Source organism: Macrobrachium nipponense, chromosome 6 (genome assembly GCF_015104395.2).
Source record: "Macrobrachium nipponense isolate FS-2020 chromosome 6, ASM1510439v2, whole genome shotgun sequence".
Classification (NCBI taxonomy): domain Eukaryota; kingdom Metazoa; phylum Arthropoda; class Malacostraca; order Decapoda; family Palaemonidae; genus Macrobrachium; species Macrobrachium nipponense.
Genome location: NC_061108.1, coordinates 129405343 through 129432446, shown reverse-complemented (window position 1 = coordinate 129432446; position 27104 = coordinate 129405343). Strand labels below are relative to the sequence as shown.

At 34.0% G+C, this 27104-nt stretch overlaps 1 long non-coding RNA gene across 1 annotated transcript in view; it reads right to left on the bottom strand.

Moving 5' to 3' along the window:
- Positions 1-16309: 16309 nt before the first annotated feature.
- Positions 16310-27104, bottom strand: part of LOC135216185 (uncharacterized) — a 273740-nt gene continuing 262945 nt past the window's right edge. Inside the window, exons 4-5 of the long non-coding RNA XR_010314825.1 lie at positions 21089-21219; positions 16310-16500 (exon numbers count right to left, since the gene is read on the bottom strand). This is a non-coding gene — a long non-coding RNA (uncharacterized LOC135216185). The remainder of the gene's footprint in view (positions 16501-21088; positions 21220-27104) is intronic.

Sequence of the window (27104 nt, the reverse complement as noted above, 5' to 3'; positions counted from 1 at the left end):
ACCATAAACCACATAGCTTGCGAATGTCCGGCACTTGCACAGAACCAGTACAAAAAGAGGCATGATTCAGTGGCAAAAGCCCTCCACTGGAGCCTGTGCAAGAAACATCAGCTACCTTGCAGTAAGAAGTGGTACGAGCACCAACCTGATGGAGTGATAGAAAACGATCAGGCAAAGATCCTCTGGGACTATGGTATCAGAACAGATAGGGTGATACGTGCAAATAGACCAGACGTGACGTTGATTGACAAAATCAAGAAGAAAGTATCACTCATTGATGTCGCAATACCATGGGACACCAGAGTTGAAGAAAAAGAGAGGGAAAAAATGGATAAGTATCAAAACCTGAAAAAAGAAATAAGAAGATATGGGATATGCCAGTGGAAATTGTACCCGTAATCATAGGAACACTAGGCACTATCTCAAGATCCCTGAAAAGGAATCTAGAAAAACTAAAGGCTGAAGTAGCTCCAGGACTCATGCAGAGGAGTGTGATCCTAGGAACGGCGAACATAGTAAGAAAAGTGATGGACTCCAAAGGAGGCAGGATGCAACCAGGAACCCCACACTATAAATACCAACCAGTCGAATTGGAGAACTGTGATAGACAAACAAAAAAAAACAAAAAAATAAATAAATAAATAATAATAGGCACAATTTTCACTGTCGAAAATTATAATGATTGCAGGTCCACAATAATATCGCATGTGAAGTATAAAGTCTTTAATAATAAGAGCTTTCGAACCTTGACTGAAGATGAACCTAGTAAAAGGTTCGAAAGCTCTTATTATTAAAGACTTTATACTTCACATGCGATATTATTGTGGACCTGCAATCAATAATAATAATAATAATAATAATAATAATAATAATAATAATAATAATAATAATAATAATAATAATAATAATAATAATAATATAATAATAATAATAATAATAATAATAATAATAATAATAATAAATAAAAATACCATACTTCACTGTACGGTGACATACTATCATTTACATTACTTAAACCTATTTCTCCATAAACACATCGTTTTATTATACTGGAAACCCTTAGAGACAGCCGATCTCAATGATCCAAACCTCATCGCAATTCTATTTGCGTTGCATGGTAATAATAATAATAATAATAATAATAATAATAATAATAATAATAATTATAATAATAATAATAATAATAACAATAATAACAGAGAGGAAGCTGTCATCATAAAAAAAATAGAGAACACTCTTTACAAGATTAATAGTGCTGAAGCAGAGCAACCATTTATAACAAAACTTGCCTACAAGATGGTCTCCTTCCGAAATAATAATAATAATAATAATAATAATAATAATTAATAATAATAATAATAATAATAATAATAATAATAATAGTCCTCATACACCTTCATCTTCCCAAACCCATCGGGAGCTCTCAGAAATGGAAAGGAAAATGAAAATAGAGTCGACAATTGACTGAATGGAGTTGCTACGCAAGATATACTCGGCGACAAATTAATGGGAAGACAGTGCCACTTAGTGGAGCTTTTTTGAGAGCGCCCGCAGTAATTCACCGGATCGGAAAAAAAAAGGAAAAAGAAAAAGAGATGGAGAGAATCCATCTGCATGAGGCAGCTGAAAGGATTTATGACTTATTTATCAAAGAGAAGGAAGAATTCGTCTGGCTTTCGCAAACCGAAAGTGTAATGCGTGTACCTGAGCCTGTATCAGACTCATTTATGCTCAGAATTAAGATGATTTATATGCATATCCATGGAAGAAACACAGAATAAATGAATATGCATTTTTTCATAATAGCAAACTCACTCTGGCTACTGCTGAGCGACTTCAAAAGAAAATAATTGAATTACTGAAGCTCAGCATAAGCTGAAAGTCACCAAATGGCCGGGGAATAGCGTTAGCAGCCCAAACTCTAAAACACGTTGGAAAAATCAAAGAAAAGACAAAATACAGTCTAATGGTTATAAATTTAGCACAGAATAGAACAAACGTTTGCTAACTGATTTCTTCTGGGACTGAGAGCTGGATGCGCTGACACTAGGCAACACAACGCTAAAATGCCAAATTGCGCGATAATGATATTGTCTATATTAATATGAAGATGCAGAAGACTTAGGAGAAGGGTGAAAAGAGTACGTATTACTTTGATAGCTGTGTGGGTCAAGAGTGAGTGTATATCACGTGACTAGAGAAGAATGAGAGTAAAAATATTGTCTTCGCGCGATTCTGAATCTATGCCTGGCTGGGTTTGAAGGTTGTTAAGAGTGGTTGTGCTATGTGATTTAAATGGAAAAGTAGGCGGTAGACTTTCTATATACATGCATACATACATAATATATAAATACATATATCTAAATATTATAATATACTATACATATACATATATATATAATATATATATATATATATATATATATATATATATATATATATATATTTAAAAAGGAAATTTTGGATCCCAAGCAACCTCATCTACAAACAGAAAACCTTCTGACACCATCCATTCCGAAAGGCAGAAAAAGGTGATATATATATATATATATATATATATATATATATATATATATATATATATATATATATATAAAATAGATAAATATAAAGCGTGTTTACGTTTATGTGCATATGTGTATGTGTATGTACATACAACGCACGACCTTTGTTAAGAGCTAAAGGAAATGCTCAGTTAAAATACCACCAACGTATCCCCCCCAAAAAATCTCTGGCCTTCCATCTGTCAAAATCTTTTATCTTTCAGATCGATGACTCCATATTCTATCCAACTAACAGCAATTCCGTTATTTTTTATACATTTTTATTGGGTTTCCAGGCGGCGGCAGACGGGGGGGGGGGGGGGAGATAAATATTCCTGGAAAAAAAAAAAAAAAAAACTCTCACGCCACTGACTACGACCAAAACCTGAAAGTACTTCCAAGCCATTTGAGCAAAACGAACGAGACGGACGATTCGAAAACTCTCAGCTTTTGAAATCTGGCTGAGACGTACATAGGCAGCCTTCCCGTAGGAGAGTAGTGCCGTCAGTGCACCCCACGCCATGCGCTGTAGACATTACCGAAGGTTCCTTGCAGCGTCCCTTCGGCCCCTAGCTGCAACCCCTTTCGTTCCTTTTACTGTACCTCCAGCCATATTATATTTCTTCTATCTCATAAGAATTATTTCATAGTGCAACTGTGAGGTTTTCCTCCTGTTACACCTTTCAAACCTGCCTACTCTTAATTTCCTTTCCAGCACTGAATGTCCCCAAAGGTCTCAGCGCTTGGCCTTTGGCCTAAACTCTATATTCCATTCCATAAGGTGACGCCCAATTTTTGTGAGTGAAACCTTCTTAGAAGGGGTGAATGGAGGTTTCAAACGTTCCGTCGCGTTTTGACGTACTCGAAAAGGGGGGTCCTATTCCCAATTCTTCTCTTCAAAACTCTGAAGCCTTTAAAATCCGGCTGAGAAGAATAGTGACGTCCACCAACCCTTCTCGGAAGAAGTGAATTGGGACATAAAACGTTTTCATGTACTCGAGAGAAGGCTTGCAAACGTTCTCTCCTCTTGTGTGGATATGTTGGCGTTATGGAAATTGTTTGTTTGTTTGTAAGGTGTTTTTCCGTTGCATGGAACCAGTGGTTATTCAGCAACGGGACCAACGGCTTTAAGTGACATCCGAAACACGTCGGGAGTGAACTTCTATCACCAGAAACACACATCTCTGACCCCTCAATAGAATGCCCGAGATTCGTTATGGAAATTGTACCAGCGAGTTTCCTGAAATGGCGTGGCAAAATAAATGCTTCGCAGGGAATTATGGTGGTACATGTATTCAGAAGGTTACTTCAGCAATTATATGATTTCATTTGAAGTTTCGACTTTAAATTCCAGCCCTGCCTCTTATTTAAGAATTACCTGCTAAGTTCAAATATTAACAAAAGCATATTCAATGAAGAGTATTTATTGTCATTTTCGCCTCCTCTCAGAGACCAAATCAAAAAAGAATTTTTTTTGTAGAACATTTTTCTGTCAAACTGAGCCATCTGTCGTTATATTCTTTAAGGAAATCATGACTAATTCAACTTCTAACCAGCCACAAAAATTTGTGGGTTCCACAACCTCACCTAAGTTTGATCCTTAAACCTCCAGTTGAAAAGGACTTTCTTGCAATCTGAAAATAAATAATAATTGCAAAACTTATCTGAGCTAATATGCAAAATGTAGTGCTACAGGGGGTTGGAGGACGATAACAGAAAGATGCATAATTGCAATGTGAAAAAATATAAATGTCTGCTGACCTTTTGTTTTCAAACGATGAATTCTAGAACGAATATCAAAAGGTGTAAAAGTTTCATCCTGAAATTCAGTTGCTGTGACTGACAGTAGAAAAAAAAAATATGTTATTTGAAATTTTACCTAAATATAAATTTATAAAACGAAATGGAAGAAACAATATAGTGCATCCTTTATAAAATACATATTTCTGAAATAACTTCTTTTCGCGGATACAACTGTGTATGACGAATAGCACTGATTTGAACGGAACGAAATGTATTGGAGCATTACATCAAAATACCTTTGACTCAGCGTTTATAATGAAACACATTCAATACGCGTGGAGAAATTACACAGAGCAAAATACTCTTCCACGGACGCATAAAAATAATGAGAGCAAAATCCTGACGTAAATACGCACAAACAAAAAAAACATGAATTATATATATATATATATAAATATATATATATATATATATATGATATATATATATGTATATATATGATATATATATATATGTAATTATACTACACTATATATATGTATTATAATACATATAATATAATTAATATTATATATATAATATATATATTATAATATAGTACAGCCGACGTAGTATTATATACTTATTAATTTATGATATATATATGCACCGCGTACTAAGTGTAAATGGAGAGAGAGAGAGAGAGAGAGAGAGAGAGAGAGAGAGAGAGAGAGAGAGAGAGAGAGAGAGAGAGCTTCTTCTCAGAGAAAGAGAGAGAAAACCAAATGGTTTCTTCTGCGAGAGAGATAAATCGCAAAGGAGAGATATCCCCCCAAGCACAAAGTGGAGTTCTTGCCGTGGCGCTCCATTATACCCAGCGAACATTTTTCAGGTCACCTTGCCTAAAAACCCCGACATAAAAATTGTTTCTGCATGGCACAATATTGGCGCTTGGCGTGTGTACGTGCTCTACGTACAGATCTCGTGTACATGCATCCACATGGGTGAGGACGAAAATACAGAACGACTTCAAAAGTCTGAATATCATATGAATGCCGGACTGGAAGGACGAAAGCTTACCTACGGAAACGTTTTTCTTTTAATACTGTTATTACAAATTTTATTTTCATCTTTTCTGATATTTTAAATCCGTAAACAGTTTTACCACCCAATGAAGACTCACACATCCAGTCAGGCGATTTATTATTACTACAAAACCTAACTTTGGATGGACGATGGAAATAAAATTCCTTCAAATAAATCACATACCCAGGTCACGTGAGGTCAATTAGCGTTTTCTTCCTTTATGAACAACCCAAAAGGAAATGTAAGAATCTACAGACGAGGTTTTTGTTTGTATGATGTTTTTACGTTGCATGGAACTAGTGGTTATTCAGCAACGGGACCAACGCCTTTATGTGACTTCCGAACCACGTCGAGAGTGAACTTCTGTCACCGGAAATACACATCTCTGACCCCTCAATGGAATGCCAGAGAATCGAACTCGCGGCCACCGAGGTGGCAGGTCAAGACCATACCGATCACGCCACTGAAGCGCTAAGGTTTGTTGTAAATACAACTTTCAACCCCTGTAAGGAAAATCAGTGATAAAACCTTTGATAAAAGACAGCTACACCCAATAGCCTTCTCAAAACAAACAACATTCGAACCTATCGAATTTCGTTAAAGGAATATACTGTAGTATCTATCTCCTTCGCAAGTAGTGTATGTATACGATCTTCTTTTCCACGATTAAAACATTTTCGTATTTCTCCTTCCTCCTTTATTCAAAACACAAGTCAAATAACTGATGTTTACCTTCTCCTATCCTATTTTCTTTTCAAGATCAAGCTGTCTCAACATATCCTCGTCTATCTTGACACTTTGTTTTATCATACCCTAAACTTCCACATTTATTACATCTCTGGTAATCTTCTGAACTCATTTTAATGTTTGGTTGTGTTTAGAAAATTAATTTCCATCTACTGCTCCATCTAACACCCCTTTACCTGAGAAACTATACCAAACTTCCACTAAGTCTTCTAACCCAACCTCATAGCTGACATCAGGTCACAGTCTGGTCTACCATGGATATATATACCTCCATCATGACGGGGTTTTTGTGTACTTGATATCTAGATTCATGTAACTCTTATCCGCATGTAGTTTTAAACTTTACTCTTGCTAACATCCATTCTCAACTTTTTATTCTTCCTGCAACTTTCAATCAAGAATGACTTTGTTAATTGCAGAAGTGTTATTCCTCACTCACAAGTCGATTCGCAGAGGACTGACGTAAAAAAAATATTGTATGCTTGGTCATGAACGATGTTCTAAGAAAGAAAAATTGGAATGGTGCATAAGATACAAATGTTACCGAAGCCCCGGATAGATTTGAGTTGAGTGAATATGCGGAGTGAACTATAAAATGACCAAGCTTCGACATCTGTAAACAAAGTACAGTTGAAAAGGATTATACCTAAGGATTTCATAAATACAAAGTTCGAATGGATTATACTCGAGGATTTTAAAGAAATATAAAAATAACTCTATACTGAAAGAGCTACAGTAATATATGAAAATTAACCAGAAACAATATAGGAAATTGCAACGCAAAGAAAACATTAAGAAAAATAACGACCAGATCTTCAGGCCGCTGAGGAATCACCATAAATTTTCAAGAAATTACGACATTTCTTTTTTATTCCATTACCGATGAAATATCGGACCTTTCTGCAGGAGTATGATATTCTTGGCAGAGATTATGGAAATCAAAAACAAATGCAAGACAGAAGGGTGATGAGAGAGAACCAGTGACGTAAATTCATATACGGATGGTGAAACAGCATATACATACTGAATACTGTGTGTGTGTGTTTATATATATATATATATATATATATATATATATATATATATATATATATATATACACACACATATATATGTATATATATATATATATATATATATATATATATATATATATGTATAGTATATATATATATATATGAACTTTTATCACATCACCGTAATTCAAATACATGCATTGAGCTACAAATGTCCATTAATGTCCAAGTCGCTCTACCTCGGAATTAATATTATTCATATAATGTTAACCGAAGGGGAATTTCTTAGTTGATAATAATTCCGTCCTCTAGTGGGTTCGGTTAATATGTGTGAAAATATATTTATTCCGAGGCAGAGCGAATTGGATATTAAAGGACATTTGTAGCTTAATACATGCATATATATAATATAAATATATATTAATATATATAATATATATTATATATATATATATATAAAAGGAGCCATAAAAACACCAAAATATAGAAAGTACTATATTTCAGACTCCTCTCTCCCTCTCCAAGTAGGTAATGAATTTTACAATTACATACCTGAAGAGGGAGACAGCAGTCTTAAATATAGTATTTACTTTCTATATTTTGGCGTTTTTATGGACTCCTTTTGTTAGTTGGAATACCGTTGTAACAGGACATTTTTACAGTCATCTATATTATATATATATATATATATATATATATATATATATATATATATATATATATATATCAACGTGATTTATATACAATCATTAAGCTACAAATGTCGTTTAACATCGAACTCACGCAACTTCGAGAATATCCCCGAAGAAGAATTTTTATCTGATAGATAGTTCCTCGCTCGACGAGTGGTTTTCGCGCTCGGCTGCCAATCCGGTGGTCCGAAGTTCGAACCCCGGCTCGGCCAACGCGGAATCGAGGAATTTATTTCTGGTGATAGATATTCATTTCTCGATACAGTGTGATTCGGATCCCACAATAAGCTGTAGGTCCCGTTGCTAGGTGACCAATTGGTTCCTAGCCACGTAAAAAAAATATCTAATCCTTCGGGCCAGCCCTAAGGGAGCTGTTAATCAGCTCAGTGGTCTGGTAAAACTAAGATATACTTAACTTAACTGATAGATGGAATGGTACTGAAGCGTCTCGAACACTCGACACAGTACCTTTCCCACGACTCCAGTAAACGGTAACCACTCAGCCATCAAAGATACTCCCCAGGTAGCGTGGGTTCGATATTAAAGCGGCTGTACTGAAAACTCGATTGCGCCGAAGAAACTTTGGCGTATTTTTTACTTAATTATTTTCTGCAGTATTTTTTCACTCACACATACAACTTCCTCATCATCTTGAATCATTTTTCAATCTGGTCCACGACTATCAGGTAATTACTCCTATTGGAAGGCTATGTAATGTTAATTAATTTGGGCGTGAAATTTTTTCAGAGAACGCTCCGTAATTTACGGACAAAAACACTGAAAATTATGGAAAACTACTCGACTATCATTAACAGTTCTCCTAGGGTTGGCCCGAAGGATTAGATTTTTTTACGTGGCTAGGAACCAACTGGTTTCTTAGCAACGGGACTTACAGCTTATTGTGGGATCCGAACCACATTACATCGAGAAATTAATTTCTAAATCCTCTAATTCCTCTCTGGAGGTCGCAGGAAGCGAACTCGGGCTACCAGATTGATAGTCGAGAACGGATCCCACTAGTCCAGTGTAAGGAACTACTCGACTATCATTACTCGACAGAAAACGACTATCCCCCACGGCAAAATTATATAGAATAAATGATTTCCTTTTTTATCATTACTGTCATATTTTCCCGGAATGTAATTTATGAGGCCAGCTGAATAACGCCAGGAAACGGTGTTGCAAATTCATGCCAAAATGTTTGATCTACATGGAATGAGCAAACGGCTTAATGAGTTAACCAATTATGCTGGTAACTTTGATGTTACATTTTACTACCAATATAAAAAATATATACCTGAATTGCATCATTCATGAGAGAGGGAAAAATATTGGGCATTTAGATCCTGAAAAACTCGAAAACAGATGATGCAGAAGAAATGCTTTTATTCATTTATTCAATTATTCATTTTATATTTTACTTAATATTCTGTAACGAACGAATAACAGTATGTTTAACTTCATGATCTGGATGGAGACCTTACCTTACATTACAGACCTTACATCTTGTTCGGGTTGCCCCAGGTCCCTCAGTGTGAGGCACCTCTAATGTCTACCAGAGAGTTGCTAATGCATCTTCCGGTATATTTTGCATTTTCTTCCAATCTTGGATGGTCTGGGACTCAGCTTAGATATTTGTCGAGCTTATTCTTAAACACATATACGCTCACTCCTGATATATTCCTCAGATGAGCTGGCAACGCATTGAATAGACGCTGCATTGTCGATGCTGGTGCGTAGTGGATTAATGTTCTGTGTGCTTTCCTTATTTTTCCTGGTATAGTTTTGGGCACTATAAATCTACCTCTGCTTGCTCTTTTTGATATTTTTAGCTCCATGATATTTTCGGCAGTTCCTTCTATCTGTTTCCTTGCCTGAATTATCATGTAGCGTTCTCTTCTCCTTTCTAAACTATATAATTTTAAAAATTGTAGTCTTTCCCAGTAGTCAAGATCCTTAACTTCTTCTATTCTAGCTGTAAAGGACCTTTGTACACTCTCTATTTGTGCAATATCCTTTTGATAGTGTGGGTACCATATCATATTGCAATATTCAAGTGGACTACGAACATATGTTTTATAAAGCATAATCATGTCTTCAGCTTTTCTTGTTTTGAAATGCCGTAACATTCCCATTTTTGCTTTACATTTTGCCAATAGAATTGCTATTTGATCATTACATAACATGTTCCTATTCAACATCACACCAAGGTCTTTAACTGCTTCCTTATTTGTGATTGTCTCGTTATTAGGTCCCCTATATGCATATAGCTTTCCTTCTCTATCTCCATAATTTATTGATTCAAATTTATCAGAGTTAAATACCATCCTATTTACCTCTGCCCATTCATATACTTTGTTAAGGTCTCTTTGTAGTGCGTTCCTATCTTCATCACAAGTAATTTCTCTACTTATTCTTATGTCATCGGCGAAACTACTCACTACCGAGTCCTTAACATTACTGTCTATGTCTGCAATCATAATAACAAACGGCAATGCAGCTAGCACCGTACCTTGTGGCACACCAGATATTACCTTAGCTTCATACGATTTCTCATCGTTTGCAATAACTATCAGTTTTCTGTTGTGTAAAAATTCTTTTATCCATCTTCCTACTTTGTCCACTATATTATGTTTTCTAATTTTCTTCGCTAATATATTATGATCTACCTTGTCAAAAGCTTTTGCAAAGTCTAGATAGACCACATCTGTTTCTTTTCCATTTTTCATATTTTTGAATATGTTCCCACGGTGGACTAACAGTTGGGTTTGTGTACTTTTTCCGGGTACAAAACCATGTTGTCCTATATTAAACAAATTATTTTTTTATTAAATGATTCATAATATTTATTTCATTACCCTTTCATACACTTTCATAATATGTGATGTTAGACTCACAGGCCTATAATTACTTGCCTCTAGTCTTGATCCACTTTTGAAAGTAGGGGTAATATATGCTAATTTGTGCTCATCATAAATCTTGCCTGTATCTACACTTTGCCTTGATAATATTGCAAGGGGCTTTGCGATAGAATGAACTACTTTCTTTAACAAAATAGCAAGGACACCATCAGGCCCAGCTGCAGCTCCATTTTTAATTTCATTAATAGCCTCCACTATATCGGCTTCATTAATATCTATGTCTGATAAATATTCATTGTTTTCATCCCTTATTTCTGTATCATTATCTTCATTATCAATTCTAAGGGTGAATTCTCTCTTATATCTTTCTGGCAATATGTTGCATATTTCCTTTTTTTCATTTGTTAATCTCCTTTCAATTCTTAGAGGTCCTACTTCTATTCTTCTTTTATTCATCTTTTTTGCATATGATTACAATAGTTTGGGGTTTTGCTTGATATTTACTAGGGTTTTTTCTTCCAAGTCCCGTTTTTCATTTTCTTTTGATTGTATAATCTTTTGTTCTGCATTTTCTATCTTACTTTTTAGTGCCATCACTTTCCATGCACTTTTTTTTTTGCAAGACCTTTTTTCCGCTTTCCGATTTTCTGGAACAAGATCCTTCTGTCTCTTGGTATGCATGACTGATGTTTACCTTTCTTCTTCGGTATATATTTATCCACTATTTTCTCTAATATTTTATATAACATATCCGTATTTACCTGTATATCATCACTTACGAAAATGTTATCCCAATCTTTGTTTAATTATTCATTTATTTCTGACCATTTTATTTTTACTGTAGAAATTATATTTTCCTTATCCTTCCCACTTTTTCATCTCTTGCTTACCTCTGTTTTCACTTGCTTTGGAATGGACTGTTAATTCTATGACATTATGGTCTGAAATACTCGCATTATAAACTATTATTCATTTTATAATTCACCTCGTTCACAAATACTAGGTCTAAATTATTTTCCTTTCTTGTTGGCAGGTGATTTATTTGTTGAATGTTGTATTCTAGTAGCATATCTAAGTTTTTCGAATTGCCTCTTATCTTCTGCACTACTATTACTCTCTTTTTTTACATGTATAAATACAACCACAATCTCCTATTCGTTCTTTCCAATCTACGAAAAGAAAGTTATTCTCCGGATAGGAGAATAGTCCAGTCCATGTGATTTCTACATATATCATCCAATTTTTCTGTTATTGTGTCAAACTCTTTAGTGTTAGGGGGTCTATATATTACTATGTTCATTAATTTTTCAGATTCAAATTCTACCGTTATTAGTTCACATTCTGAGTTACTGTATTTCACATATATTTTTTCTTGTTTTATGTCTTCCCCATATATTGCGGTTCCCCCTTGATTCCTATTTTTTTCCATCTGATCATCATTACCAGTCTCTTGGGAATACCAGGTTTCACTTATATTCATTATATCTATTTTCTTTTCAATTTGGGTTAGTTCTTCTAAGAACTCTTTTTTTTCTTTTTGAGTTACTCGTAACTAAACCCTATGACAGTTTGCGTGTTATCTCATACATTTAATATGGGTAATAATAAGGATTTTCCTATGTCTCTTTCTTGTTCTGATATGTTGTTCTTTTCTTCATTTCCAGAAATTCTGACATTAAAAAATCCAACTATTCCAATATATTTGATCTTCCTTCATCATAATTATTCATTTTGTGTATGGATCTGCAATTTTCTCCGTATCTACACCATCACCTAGCATCGTATATACAGTACTTGTCTCTTGCACTGTATCTTGGAGCTGATGTTTGCAAATTCTTTGCTGACACTCCATAGCCCGGTGATGGCTTGTTTTTTTCCTTCACCTCATGTTCTTTGTTCCGTTCTTTATTTGTTTCTTTTCTATTTTGGATTTTATTATCTATTTGATTATTTAATTGATTTTGATTCATGACTACAGGGTGCATATATTTACATTTTTTGTTGATCTTACATCCTTTTCCTTCTTTTAGGTTTTTGCATATTTTTGGATGTAGATCTCTGCATTCATCCTCATAGCCGTCTAGGTATGTTCATTTACCATAGATTTCATAATTGTGGCATACCTTGGGATGTTTGTAGTAACATCTTTCACCCAATCTGCAATTCCCTCTTTTCAAAAGGGTGCAGACTTTGTCTTTCTTTTATACTTTTTCTTGTTCTTTCCCATCAGTATGCAAATTGGTAAAGCCTCTTCGGGATTTTATTTTGTGTTATCAAGTCATAATTTATTTCTTCGTATGTATGCTGCTTGATTGCCTCATATGTAGTATCTATGAGTAATCTCTGCATCCATACTCTTGTCCTGCTCTTTGTTTTCATTATTTTTTTCTGTCATTTCAGTTTTGTTTTCTTCTTTTCCGTTTTCCTCTTCTTCCTCTTCCTCATCTTCTCCATCCTCTACTATTTGAACATTAAGCCTTGATTTAATAACATTGTCTATCCATGAGAGACATGTTGAGCAAAATACTCATGTATCCTTACTCGTATTTTGCTGGACTTCAGCACATTGGGGATGCGTGGGAATGTTGCATAAAGAACATTTTCTGATCAGGTTTTGTGGATTAACTATGCTATACCACACCTTACACAGTTTGCATGCTTAAGGCATTCTTTTTCCTATTGCATCAATTAGGATATTCACAATGTTCACCTTATTCATTTTCTTTGTCGGAATATGTTGATTGATGTAAATTTGTTTTTATAAGTCTCTTGACCACTTGAATTTTATATGGAACTCCTTCAATTATTTTCATGATATTTTCTGCTGATTTATTCCAGTTTGAAGGATCATATCCTTCCAATATGTCTATGAATACTTTTGTATCTTTTTGATTAGGGCTGTTATTGATCTCATAGATGAGAAATGCCAGCTCCCTTCCTACTAACTCATCATATCTGCAATGCAAGCAAGATTTCGCCATCTTTTTCCACAATTAGAGCTTACTGCCATCCTGATCGAATTTACAATACTTCACTCGACAAACTAACTTAGTAGACGCTTTATCATACTATTTTCACACTAATCTTATCACTGAACAATTCACGAACACTTGTAGGTATAATTCGTCTTCTAGTTGTATGGTAAGCACGTGATTAATCAGACTGTGCACAGGTACGAGAGAGAGAGAGAGAGAGAGAGAGAGAGAGAGAGAGAGAGAGAGAGAGCATTTCTACCCACCCTCAAATTAAAAAAAAATTCTTATCGTATAACAGTATGTTTAACTTTGTGATCTGGATGGTATGAGAGAGAGAGAGAGAGAGAGAGAGAGAGAGAGAGAGAGAGAGAGAGAGAGAGAGAGCATTTCTACCCATCTTCAAATAAAAAAACTTATATTGTAAAATGCCACTTGATGAAAGTCAATTTCTTGACCTTCTAAGACACACAAACGTTTGAAAATAAAAAGGAAGCCAGCATTTTATTTCACTGACATGAAAGCAGAAGTTAACTTTGACCATTCAAAAGACAAATATCTATAAAAAATGGTTATCGAATGAATTGATTGCAACTAAGTGACTAGACGAATAAGACTCTCAGTAGTCGCAGGGGATAGAATAACATGTATATATTCGTGAATAATGTAGTTACATGATTATTCTTTCTCTCTCTCTCTCTCTCTCTCTCTCTCTCTCTCTCTCTCTCTCCTCTCCAAACATATAGTACACACAAACACACACACTTTCATAAATGCATATAATATACAGAGAGAGAGAGAGAGAGAGAGAGAGAGAGAGAGAACACTTTTACCTGTAATATTCACAAATGCACACTATTCTTTCCACAGGACATGACTGGGATTCTCTCTCTCTCTCTCTCTCTCCCTCTCTCTCTCTGTGGAGAGAGAGAGAGAGAGAGAGAGAGAGAGAGAGAGAGAGAGAGAGAGAGAGAGATTGCAGTGCAATCCGAACAATTCGTCGCTCAGAAATCACTCCTTCCATTCCACTGACATTAATATCATTGCAACAAATTCAACGGGTAATTCGAAGAATACATCTGTGACCTTTTAAACAAAATACCAAACGCTGCCGACTTGACTGTATATAAAAGCTCGTCGCCCCAGACTGACATTTTGCTTAACCGAGAGAAGGCAAAAAGTTACGGTGTAAGTCACAATGAAAAGCCTCTTAAAGCAGACGGTAGGTAACGCTCACCGAAGACCAATAGTAATGATCGAACGCAAAAGAGGATGAGAAGTCATTCTTATAATTCAGATTATCTATATCTTGCTTAACCTTCCAAGAGAAGCGTAATTAAACAAGGCGTGATCCAACCTCCAGCTTACTTGGGATGCATGCTAAAATGTACAGTCAAATAAGCGAGTTGTTTTACCATCGAAAATTAAAATGAGGACGCTATATTGTATAAGATATAATTGTTCTGTATTGTTTAACATGCACAATATTAATTTTTTACATTTCATTCTAATAAATAAATCATAAATATCCTATCCTGAAATTCCTGTAGCTTTAACTCAACGCAAAACACCACTTTCAGAGCTTTTTAAGCTTTTCCTTAGGGCTTTCCTAACTCCCTAACAAGATCAACAACAAAAAGAACAACAATAACATCAAAGTACTTAGTAGGCTTACTCCCCGAGTAAGCGAAATGAATGGGTTCGCGATTCATAAGAACCTGGCACAGCCAAAGAGCAAGAAAGGTCCTGTGTATCCATATTATACATAGACTGCGAGACGAGGAAGCGTGTTACAATACAAATTTCAATTAATCAACAAATACAGAGAAGTGTGCTTCAGTGCATCCTCAAGCAAAGAACACAATCCAAGACAGTTACTGGCAAGTCATGTTACAAAAGCTATAACGCCCCAGAAGGATTGAAGATATTAACAGAAAGTTATCATTCAAAATACATACAATATATATCTGTATATATACATATATACATATATTTACACAGATATATATATATATACATATATATATATAGATATATATATATATATATATATATATATATATATATCTCCAAAAAAACGATATCAATGCAGCTTGCATAAAAAAATAAAACAACAACAAATTGCTGTGATTTCCAAAGAAATATAAAGACTTCCAAACGTTTAAATATTTTTGTTTTATAAAAAAAAAATAATGTAAAAAATAGAGATTCAGATTTCGTGCTCTACATAACAAAAGCGTCATTATAGGCAGAATAAATATTAAGGGGAGAGAGAAATATTAATGAAAGGTTTAAACCATAAGGTACAAAGATTGTAATAATAATAATAATAATAATAATAATAATAATAATAATAATAATAATAATAATAATTTCATTTCAACCAAATACTCTATATAAAACCGTTAGCCCCATATTGTTGTTGTATACGATCTCTTACAATAACAATATAAACAAGAACAAAATGCAACACAAATAATAATATAATAACAATAATTTCATTTCATTGTTATTGTATACGATCTCTCAAAATAAAAAATTAAACAAGAACAAAAATCAACACCAATAATAATAATAATAATCATTTCATTTCAATCAAATACTCTATATACGGCTGTTGGCAATGAAAAAAAACCCACCTCCCCTACCCCCTACCTTCTCAACAGGGGAACCATGAATCACGAAGACAAAACAAAATGCACAAAAAAGAAAAAAATACAAAAAAATATCCCAAACTCTCTGGTCTAGGTTGGCACCATCTATGATTCTTAGCGTCGGGCAGCCAATGCATCACAGACGTGGTGTACCATTTATCACAGCTCGGAGCCCACTGATCAATTCCTCTAAGCGTTCGAAGGTTTCTGGAACAATAAAGACGTTTCAGAATTCGGTTGCAGTTGGGAAAATTGCGAAAAGTTTTTTAGATGTTAAAATGTAAATCCTTATCAATAGTGCGTATATATATATATATATATATATATATATATATATATATATATATATATATATATATATATATATATGCGTGTGTGTGTGTGAAAATAAATTCTTCTGTTAAAACAGGTTTTACATATATATATATATATATATATATATATATATATATATATATTATATATATATATATATATACTATATAATCTCAAGTATAAAAGGCCCACTGAACCACTCTGGCTTATAGTTATGGACTATATAGTCCTTAGGTTTAAACCAGTGTTTTTAATGGGCCTTTTATATTTCATATATATATAAATATATTTATATATATATATATATACATATATATATATATATATATATATATATATATATATATATATATATGACTGGTAAAAATGTTCTGTAACAACAGAATTCCATCTAATAAAAGGAGCCCATAAAAACAGACAACAAAATTCCTTTTCTTGATGTTTTAATAATCAGAGACACGACAGAATACAAATTTACCATATACAGAAAACCAACGTTCTCACTTTCATTATATTCACTACTTTAGCTATCATGACATTACTATCAAGATAGGTGTAGCTAGCAACCTATTCTTAAGAGCCTTACGAATTTGTTCCCCAGATTTCCTGGAAAAAGAATTTGAACTAATTCGCAAGCAACTTTCATCTTTAAAGTATCCTGACCATATAATTGAGAAAGCAATTCAAAAAGCAAACGTAATTTTCTACCGACCCCCTAAAGACAAGACCAGACACACACCCAACAATAAAATCAAAATTCCCCACCTGGAGACGATTAAGAGAGTAACCTCACCCTTGGGAAATCCAACCCTTTTGCATTTACCTACCTACCAAATACCTTAGCCCAAACCAAATCCCTGATTAACGTCCAACAAAAGACATCTCCCAAAGACTCTGGGGTATATGAGATCCCATGCCAGGACTGTGACCAATCTTACATGCGGATTTACAGGTAAATCACTTCCCCAGAGATTAATACAACACAAACGGTCAGTTAGGTATGGACAACAGAACTCGGCTATTTTCAACCATATAAATGAACATAACCATAGAATAAACTGGAATATGTCACGTGTAATTTATAGCAGCAACTGCCGGTACAAGAGTCAAATGATGGAATCGGCCTTAATAAAAGAGAAGCAGGTAATGGAACATCTCAAAAGGGGCTTGGATATCAGATATCGTCGACGCAGTGTTCATTCAACCAACGCTTAAGAAGATTAAAGGAAGATTATCAGCGGGGGTGACCTAAATTGGCTTAATTGTGGACGAATCTCTTGGTATAAATACCACCTTTTCTGTAAACTTTTCTCATTATATACCTGAAGAGAGAGACAGCAGTCTCTGAAATATAGTACTTTTCTCTCTACATTTTGGTGTTTTTATGGGCTCCTTTTATTAGATATATATAATCTATATATATATATATATATATATATATATATATATATATATATATGTATGTATATATATATATATATATATATATATATATATATATATATATATATATATATATAGTCCATTACTAAAATAACTTTCATTGCAGCATTTTTCTTAATTTAAAAATAATCAGTCACAAGAGACTAAACACAATTCCTGAATAACTTCAACTGAATAACAATGATCATAAGAAAACCAACCGTACGAAAATGTCGGAAATTACACAAAAATATAATGTTTTGGGACGAAAAATTAGAAGCTGGTTAATCACACCTACAAAAGAAAACCACATTAGGTTTCCATCCATCAACAAATCACAGATAAAAGTTACAATTACAATCTCACAGTCTTTTGTTTCTGACAGACAAGTACGCCAGTTGATTCAATCAATAACACATTTCATACTTATGAAATAGATATGAGACGTTTCATATCTACTGTTCAGTAGACTTTAATTTGCGTTGTCATTGAGAGAGAGAGAGAGAGAGAGAGAGAGAGAGAGAGAGAGAGAGAGAGAGGTTGTTAGTCTTCCAACAGCAAATCATTTGGTTTGTTCTATAATTCCCTCTCCGGAGATACCTAGTTGGAATTTTTTTATTCAGAAAAAAAGGTTTCTATTGAAAAATAAACTAACGGCAAAACTAAGACAAAAACTCAAAATGTTTTCAATACTTTTTACGTTAACATTTCGCTTCACGTACACAGGTCATGTAAAGATTTGTTTTTGGTTAACAAAAACTATTCTCTCTCTCTCTCTCTCTCTCTCTCTCTCTCTCTCTCTCTCTGTACAACCACATTTGACAGACAGATCAATAAGACGGAAAAGTCCTTTAATTCGCAGCAGACAGTTTATTTGACTTGAAATTAATTAAACTCGGTGACAACAACACTGATATATTTCCTTCACGTAAGACAGCTTCTGCTGTACATCATATGTTTGTAACTGTTGCTGCTGATCCTTAGATACATTTTCTTATTTCATGGAAAACAGTCGTTCTCCCATTTTATCAGGTCAGATTGTTTGTTTGTATGGTGATTTTACATTCCATGGAACCAGTGGTTATTCAGCAACGGGACCAACGGCTTTACGTGACTTCCGAAACACAACTCTGACCCCTCAATGGAATGCCCCAGAATCGAAGTCACGGCCACCGAGGTGGGAGGCCAACACCATACCGATCATGTCACTGAAGCGCTATATCAGGTCAGATTAAAACTGACCTTTTGTACGCCTCTGATAAAATCTTCAGTTCTAAAAAGAGTCGAAGGACTGAAATGCTGACGACCACATAGTAATGTTTAAGATGAAAGTACATGAATTACGCCAACGACAAGATTAATGTCGCAAATGCTTTGTAATGAGTCTTAGTCTTAGCATTAAGTAAATACCCACCGCAGTTTCCACTGACATGACAGATATCAAATGTCAAATGCCTAGCTGACGTATTCACAGGAAGATGATCATTTTAACTTGCGATTTACATATTTACATGATTTTACTAAATAGAAAGTAAGGGACCAACGGAATGATGATTGCAATGAGCTAAAGCAATGTTAAATCCTTTTTGCTTACAATTAACGAATCATAATTAAAATCCCAAGCTTTGCGCGATAGTTTTTACAGCAAATACAAATGTGTTCGAGGGCGTTTGATAAGTGAGGTTGTCATTTTCACCCTACTTGTTTTTCGGAGAGAAAATAGTTTTGCTCGGCCAATGTCAAAAATAAAGATTCCTTGCGAACAAATTTTACTGTGTATAAACTGTTTTTGCCCTTCACTGGAAAAAAACACTAGATAACGCAAATTTACGAGGCAATTAAATAAAAAAGGAATAAAAACTGCCTCGGCAGCGAAGGAACATTTCCTCATAATTTGGTTACAGTTTCGTTCGAAAAATCCGAATTTTTTTTTTCATTTTAATTCTGGGAAATAAATACTGAAAAATCATTTAAATATTTTTCTTTAAAAGAAACACTGCATAATATTCTAAACAATTTTTTCTTGTAACAAAAAAGGTCAAGATACAAAATGATTCAACAAAACAGGTTAAGGAAAAATTATAGAAAAAAACAGTTTAAGATAAAAAATATTATTCAACAAAACAGGTTAAGATAAAAAATTATTCAGCAATACAAGTTAAGATAAAAAAAAATGATCCAACAAAATAGGTTAAGATAAAAAAATGATTCAACACAACTGGTTAAGATGAAAAGTGATTCAACAGAACAGGTTAAGATAAAAAAGATTCAACAAAACAGGCTAAGATGAAAAATGATTCCACAAAACAGGTTAAAATAAAAAATGATTCGACAAAATAGGTTAAGATAAAAAAATTATTCGACAAAGCAAGTTGTTAAGATAAAAAAAAAAGATTCAACAAACAGGTTGAGATAATAAATGATTCGACAAAACAGGTTAAGATAAAAAATTATTCAAAACCACATGTTAAGGTAAAAAATTATACAAAACAGGTTAAGATAAAAAGAATCATTCAACAAAACAGGTTAGGATAAAAAAAATTATTAAAAAAACAGGTTAAGATAAAAAAAAAAAATTATTCAACAAAACAGGTTAAGATAAAAAAATTATAAAAAAAACAGGTTAAGATACAAAATTATTCAACAAAACAGGTTAAGATAAAAAAATTATTCAAAAGATAAAATATGATTCAACAAAACAGGTTAAGATAAAAAATGATTCAGGTTAAGGTAAAAAGTGATTCAACAAAATAGGTTAAGATGAAAAATGATTAAACAAAACAGGCTAAGGTAAAAAATAATTCAGCAAAACAACTTGAAAAAATTATTCAACAAAACAGGTTAAGATAAAAAAAATTATTCAGCAAAACAGGTTAAGATGAAAAATGATTAAAAAAAACAGGTTAAGGTAAAAAATTATTCAAAACAACAGGTTATAGTGTGAACTGATTCAACAAAACAATTTAAGATAAAAAATTATTTAAGAAAATAGGTTAAGATAAAAAAAAATGATTCAACAAATCAGGTTAAGATAAAAGAATGACTCAAGTTGACTTACCCTTAAGTTCCCCATTCCATCACAGTCAGAATTTGAAGAATTTGAAGCCTGACACCTCCCGCCATGCAAAGTGAAGCGACCACGTAGAGGAAATGATTTTATAATTAAACCGAACTTCACGAACATGACTGCTGATGACATGGAACGGAAAAAAGAGGAAAAGAGTCAGCAATATAAATAAAATTACATCAGACAATATGAAATAGCTGCCTCACAAACAGCTGTCGAAATCATGCCACAAAATTCAGATATTAATTATGTAATCTAAAAATACCAAATTGACTTGCACAAAAAGCATAGAAATTCTTTTTTTGTTTATAGGCAACGCTGATTTCGGCTGTAGTTCTCCACCTTGGATACATTTTCTCGCAATATTATATATTTTAAAATAAACTAAGAGTCATTACAGCATAAGATGTAGGTATTGCAAAAATTGAAAATTAAAGGGATATGGGGGGAATTATGAATTTTGGCGAACGCTCAGTGCCTTGCGTATATAGAATCGTTATTACTAAGCTCATTACAGTTGCCAGAGAAATAATGCCCATATACAGAAAAAACTTCAACACTAATTACCATCAACACCATCCTAAAGATAACTTCTTTCCCACCGTTATCCCTACATTAAGGGTTCGGTTGCCTGATGCGTCTTCTCCACTGCCTTCTATCAGAGGCATTATCAGACATGGTTTATTGTTTGGCAAAGGGGGTTTTTACGACCGCATGCACCTTGCTGTCATCAACCACAATTACTGGAGGTGGGCCTAGCCTTTTACTAAAAAGTACGAGTGCAGGGCAGCAGTTTCCACAGTTATTGGCGGTGTGCCTAGCCTTTTACAAAAAAGCATTAGCGGTGTGCCTAGCCTTTTACAAAAAAGCATTAGCGGTGTGCCTAGCCTTTTACAAAAAAAGCATTAGCGGTGTGCCTAGCCTTTTACAAAAAAGCATTAGCGGTGTGCCTAGCCTTTTACAAAAAAAAGCATTAGCGGTGTGCCTAGCCTTTTACAAAAAGCATTAGCGTGCCTAGCCTTTTACAAAAAAAGCATTAGCGGTGTGCCTAGCCTTTTACAAAAAAGCATTAGCGGTGTGCCTAGCCTTTTACAAAAAAAGCATTAGCGGTGTGCCTAGCCTTTTACAAAAAAAGCATTAGCGGTGTGCCTAGCCTTTAACAAAAAAGCATTAGCGGTGTGCCTAGCCTTTTACAAAAAAGCATTAGCGGTGTGCCTAGCCTTTTACAAAAAAAGCATTAGCGGTGTGCCTAGCCTTTTACAAAAAAGCATTAGCGGTGCCTAGCCTTTTACAAAAAAGCATTAGCGGTTTGTGCCTAGCCTTTTACAAAAAAGCATTAGCGGTGTGCTAGCCTTTTACAAAAAAAGCATTAGCGGTGTGCCTAGCCTTTAACAAAAAAGCATTAGCGGAAGTGCCTAGCCTTTTACAAAAAAGCATTAGCGGTATGCCTAGCCTTTTACAAAAAAAGCATTAGCGGTGTGCCTAGCCTTTTACAAAAAAAGCATTAGCGGTGTGCCTAGCCTTTTACAAAAAAGCAAGAGTGCAAGGCAGCAGTTTCCAGTTATTGGCGGTGTGCCTAGCCTTTTACTAAAAGGTACGAGTGCAGGGCAGCAGTTTCCACTGTTATTACGGGTGGGCCTAGCCTTTTACTAAAAAAAAGTACGACCTTACCTTACCTTAACAGACCTTACATCTTGTTCGGGTTGCCCCAGGTCCCTCAGTGTGAGCACCTCTAATGTCTACCAGAGAGTTGCTAGTACATCTTCCGGTTATATTTTGCATCTTCCAATCTTGGATGGTCTGGGATGCAGTTTAGATATTTGTCGAGCTTATTCTTAAACACATCTACGCTCACTCCTGATATATTCCTCAGATGAGCTGGCAACGCATTGAATAGACGCTGCATTATCGATGCTGGTGCGTAGTGGATTAATGTCCTGGTGTGCTTTCCTTATTTTTCCTGGTATATGGGCACTATTAATCTACCTCTGCTTGCTCTTTCTGATATTTTAGTTCCATGATATTTTCTGCTATTCCTTCTATCTGTTTCCATGCCTGAATATCATGTAGCGTTCTCTTCTCCTTTCCAGACTATATAATTTTAAGAATTGTAGTCTTTCCCAGTTAGTCTAGGTCCTTAACTTCTTCTATTCTAGCTGTAAAGGACCTTTGTACACTCTCTATTTGTGCAATATCCTTTTGATAGTGTGGGTACCATATCATATTGCAATATTCAAGTGGACTACGAACATATGTTTTATAAAGCATAATCATGTGTTCAGCTTTTCTTGTTTTGAAGTGCCGTAACAACATTCCCATTTTTCTTTTTGCTTTACATTTTGCCAACAGAGTTGCTATTGATCATTGCATAACATGTTCCTATTCATCATCACACCAAGGTCTTTAACTGCTTCCTTATTTGTGATGGTCTCATTATTAGGTCCCTTATATGCATATAGCTTTCTTTCTCTGTCTCCATAATTTATTGATTCAAATTTATCAGAGTTAAATACCATCCTATTTACCTCTGCCCAATCATATACTTTGTTAAGGTCTCTTTGTAGAGCGTTCCTATCTTCATCACAGTAATTTCTCTACTTATTCTTGTGTCATCTGCGAAACTACTCACTACCGAATCCTTAACATTATTGTCTATGTCTTCAATCATAATAAACAAACAGTATTGCAGCTAACACCGTAACCTTGCGGCACACGGATATTACCTTGGCTTCATCCGATTTCTCGTCGTTTGCAATAACTATCTGTTTTCTGTGTGTAAAAATTCTTTTAACCATCTTCCTACTTTTATCCACGATATTGTGTTTTCTAATTTTCTTCGCTAAATAATATTATGGTCTACTTTATCAAAAGCTTTTGCAAAGTCTAAATAAACCACATCTGTTTCATTTCCGCTTTTCATATTTTTGAATATGTTTCACGGTGGACTAACAGTTGGGTTTTGTGTACTTTTTCCGGGTACGAAACCATGTTGTCCTTTATTAAACAAATTATTTTTTATTAAATGTTTCATAATATTTTTCTTCATTACCCTTTCATACACTTTCATTATATGTGATGTTAGACTCACAGGCCTATAATTACTTGCCTCTAGTCTTGATCCCACTTTTGAAAGTAGGGGTAATATACGCTAATTTGTGCTCATCATATATCTTGCCTGTATCTACACTTTGTCTTAATATATTGCAAGTGGCTTTGCGATAGAATGAACTACTTTCTTTAACAAAATAGCAGGAATTCCATCAGGCCCTGCAGCAGCTCCATTTTTAATTTCATTAATAGCCTGCACAATATCAGCTTCATTAATATCTATGTCAGCTAAATATTCACTATTTCATCCCTTATTCTATATCATTATCTTCATTATCTATTCTAGGGTGAATTCTCTCTTATATCGTTCTGCAGTATGTTGCAATTTCTTTTTTTCATTCGTTAATCTCCCTTCAATTCTCAGAGGGCCTATTTCTATTCTCTTTATTCATCTTTCTTCGCATATGAGTATAATAGTTTGGGGTTTTGCTTGATATTTAATAGGGTTTTTTCTTCCAAGTCCCGTTTTTCATTTTCTTTTGATTGTATAATCTTTTTTTCTGCATTTTCTATCTTACTTTTTAGTTCTATAACTTTCCATGCATTTTGCTTTTTTTTTTGCAAGACCTTTTTTCCACTTTCTGATTTTCTGGAACAAGATTCTTCTGTCTCTTGGTATGCATGAATGTGTTTACTTTTCTTCTTCGGTATATATTTTTCCACTATTATCTCCAATATTTTATATAATATCTCCGTATTTACCCTTATGTCATCACTTACGAAAATGTTATCCCAATCTTTGTTTAATTCTTCATTAATTTCTGACCATTTTATATTTTTACTGTAGAAGTTGTATTTTCCATATCCTTCCCACTTTTTCATTTCTTGCTTATCTCTATTTTCACTTGCTTTGGAATGAACTGTTAATTCTATGACATTATGGTCTGAAATACTCGCATTATAAAACTATTATTTCTTTAACATAATTCATCTCGTTCACAAAAATACTAGGTCTAAAGTATTTTCCTTTCTTGTTGGCAGGTGATTTATTTGTTGAATGTTGATTCTAGTAGCATATCTAATAGCTTTTCAAATTGCCTCTTATCTTCTGCACTACTATTACTCTCTTTTGGATAGTATAAGTACAACCACAATCTCCTATTCGTTCTTTCATTCTACGAAAGGAAAGTTGAAGTCACCAGATGGAGAATAGTCCAGTCTTGTGATTTCTACTATATCATCAATTTTTCAATTATTAAGTCAAACTCTTTAGTATTAGGAGGTCTATTATTACTATGTTCATCAATTTTTCAGATTCAAATTCTACCGCTATTAGTTCACATTCTGAGTTACTATATTTCTCATATCCAATTTTTCCTTGTTTTTTGTCTTTCCCATATATTGCGGTTCCCCCTTGATTCCTATTTTTTCTATCTGATCTATAAGTTTGGAACCCTTTTATTTGATCATCATTCCCAGTCTCTTGGGAATACCAGGTTTCACTTATATTCATATTATCTATTTTCTTTTCATTTTGGGTTAGTTCTTCTAAGTACTCTATTTTTCTTTTTGAGTTACTCGTAACTAAACCCTGCGCATTCATCACTATGATGGTTTGCGTGTTTTCTCCTTCATTTAATACTGATAGTAATAAGGATTTTCCATGTCTCTTTCCTGTTCTGGTATGTTGTTCTTTTTTCATTTCCAGAAATTCTGACATTAAAAAATCCAACTTTTCCATAATATTTGATCTTCCTTCATCATAATAATTATTATTGTGTCTGAATCTGCAATTTCTCCGTTTCTGCAATATCCTCTTGCATAATAAATACAGTTATTATCTCTTGAGTAGAATTTCGGAGCTGATGCTTTGAAATTCTTTTGCTGACACCTCTGCATATCTATTGGTTGGTTTGTTTGTTTTCTCTCTTTTACCTGATATTCTTGATTTCTCTCTTTATTTGTTTCTTTCTTATTTTGGATTTTATTACTTGGTTGGTTATTTATTTGATTATGATTCATGGCTACAGGTGCATATATTTGCATTTTTTGTCGAACTTACATCCTTTTCCTTCTTTAGGTTTTTTACATATTTTTGGATGCAGATCTCTGCAATCATCCCCATATCCATCTAAGTATGCACATTTACCATATATTTCATAGTTTTGACATATCTTAGGATGTTTGTAGTAACATCTTTCTCCAAATCTGCAATTCCCTCTTTTCAAAAGGTTGCAGATTTTGTCTTTCTTGTCTATTTTTTCCTCTTTCCCGTCATTGTATAGATCTGGGTAGAGCCTCTTCGGGATTTGCTTTTCTGTGTCATATCGTAATTTATTTCTTCGTAGGTATGCGTGCTTTATTGCCTCATATAGTATCAATGAGTATCTCTGCATCCATACTTTTATCTTGTTCCTTTGTTTCCCTTATTTTTTCTGTCATTTCATTTTTGTTTACTTCTCTTCCGTTTTCTATTCTTCTTTTTCTTCTTCTCTTCCTCTCTCTTCTTCTTCATCCTCAACTATTTGGTACATTCAATCTTGATTTAATAACATTGTCCTATCCATGATAGACATGTTGAACAAAAAAATTCTTGTATCTTTTCTCAAATCTTGTTATTACCTCAGCACACTGTGGATGGGTCGGAATGTTGCCATGCAGCACATTTTCTGATTAGGTTTTTTGTGGATTGACTATGCTATACCAAACCTTACACAGTTTGCATGCTTTTGGCATTCTTTTTCCTAATGCATCAATTAGTATATTCACAAGATTCACCTTATTCATTTTCTTTGTCGGAATATGTTGGTTTATGTATATTTTCTTTATGAGTCTCTTGACCACTTGGATTTATTTGGAACTTCTTCAATTATTTTCAAGATGTTTTCATTAGATTTGTTCCAGTTTGAAGGATTATATCCTTCTAATATATCTATGAATGCTTTTGTATCTTTTTGGT